Source organism: Chenopodium album, chromosome 9 (assembly GCF_948465745.1).
Source record: "Chenopodium album chromosome 9, dcCheAlbu1.1, whole genome shotgun sequence".
NCBI lineage: Eukaryota > Viridiplantae > Streptophyta > Magnoliopsida > Caryophyllales > Amaranthaceae > Chenopodium > Chenopodium album.
Window position 1 is genome coordinate 55984293 of NC_137842.1, and position 2255 is coordinate 55986547.

Consider the following 2255-nt stretch of genomic DNA (forward strand, 5'->3'; position numbering starts at 1 on the left):
AATAATTGAAATAGAGAGATTTGGGACCAAACCCTCATAAATTAAAACCTCTCACGCCTAGGGCAAAGGCAACTTCGAATATGGCTAGGTGTTTCTAGATCTTGTGAATGCGGAATTTTATATGAAAAAGCAAGAAAGAATTGAAAAGAATGCTAAAAAAAAAGAATGTTTTTAATTAAGAATCGATGAAAGAAAACTTGTGAATGAAGAGAGTTGGTGAATGAAAGATGTAGATGATGAAGATAGTTGGTGAATGAAAGATGTAGATGATGAAGATAGTTGGTGTATGAAAACGGAGTTTTTAATACGATATTTATAGAGAAAATCAGCCAAAAAAGATAATTTAACAAAACAGAGTCTGAAGATCGCAAAACAGCATTGGCGCCAACCCTGGCTAACTGGCGCCAGGCACCAGTGGCTAGCGCCAGGCGCCAATGGCTAGCGTCTGGCGCCAAGCCTGGTTCCAGGCGCCAAGGCCTGGGGTTGGACGCCAAACTGGATTTCAACGCGTTTTCGAAAATCTGATAAATTTACCGTACTGGAAGATAAAATAATATAATTCCTTCGAAGATGCTATTTGATCTTGATTAAAACTCTGAAAAGTCCTAATCGAATTAGGAATGAAAAGAACCTTCTAGAAGATTCTAGAAGACTAAAACCATTCCTAATTGCATTAGGAATGATAAATCATATTAGGCCCTCCCCTAGATCATTGGGCCGTACATAAAGCTCAAACCGGGCCCAGTTTAGTAAATTGGCCATAACTTCCTCAATATTCATCGGAATTGGGCTTATAATATATCGTTGGAAAGGTCTTTGCAAGCCCCATCCAACTACACCACTATTGGACCCATATCATGGACCAACCAAACTGGATTAGCTGTTTTCTTAAAATAAAGTTTTCCAAAACAGGGAGAAAGAAAAGAAATAAAAACTTTCCGCAACACTAGACCTTTCCACACTTTCGTTTCATTCGATTATGACTCGACGTGAAAGGCACTCATCACTGGGTTTGGTTTTGGGGAGACACAAATGGGTGTCTACAAAGGCAGTCTTGGATGCTCTTGAAGGTCGTGGCTTACCTAAGAGTTTAAATGAAACTCACATTGTGTTGCTGCCAAAGATAGATGCCCCTGAAAATCCTTCTCAGTTTAGACCAATTGGACTATGCAATGTGGTATATAAAATGATCACAAAGGTGTTAGTTAATCTCATAAAACCTCTCCTCCCGAAGCTCATCTCCAATACTCAAGGTAGTTTTGTCCCGGGGAGACAAATCACGGATAATATCGTGATTGTGCAAGAAGTCATTCATACCATGAAGAAAAAACAAAGTGGTAAAGGTTATATGGCAATAAAAATTGACTTTGAAATGGCTTATGACCGTCTTTGTTAGACTTTCATTCGAGATACTCTACTCCAAATGAACCTTCCTTACTTGACTGTGGAGGTTATTATGGAATGCATCACCACCGCCTCCATGAAAGTGTTATGGAATGGAGAACCATCCTCTAGCTTCACTCCGTCTCGTGGCATTAGGCAAGGGGATCCGCTTTCACCCTACCTTTTTGTTATGTGCATGGAAAGACTATATCAAATAATTGAGGAGGCTATCATAGCTAATCGATGGAAGCCCATTTGTGCAAGCAGAGATGGTCCCCTCCTCTCCAATCTGTTCTTTGCAGACGACATCATCCTATTTGCCGAAGCCTTAACTGAACAAGCATTGGTAATTTCAGATTGCTTAAATCGGTTTTGTTCGGCATCGGGATAAAAAGTCAGCCTTGCGAAGTCTCGAGTCTATTTTTCTCATAATGTGGATGATACGGCTCAATCAGAATTCTCCTCAAATCTGGGTATGAAGATCACTGCAGACCTTGGTATGTATTTAGGTATGCCCACAATTTCGAGTAGAGTCACTCGGGACACTTTCAACCACCTATGTGAAAAGATTGATAGGAGGTTGTCGGGTTGGAAAACCAAATACCTATCTCTGGCAGGGAGAATCACTTTGGCCAAGTCGACACTCTCTTCCTTAGCTTACTACTCAATGCAAACTGCCAAAATTCCTAAGTCCACTTGTGATGAAATTGACAAGAAGACAAGAAGGTTTATTTGAGGAGGGACTGATGAGGAACGCAAAATTCATTTAGTGGCCTGGGAAAATTTGCAGAAATCGAGAGCTCAAGGGGGTATTGGTATACGGTCTGCTCATCAAGCAAATGCTGCTTTTTTGGCCAAATTAGGGTGGAGAA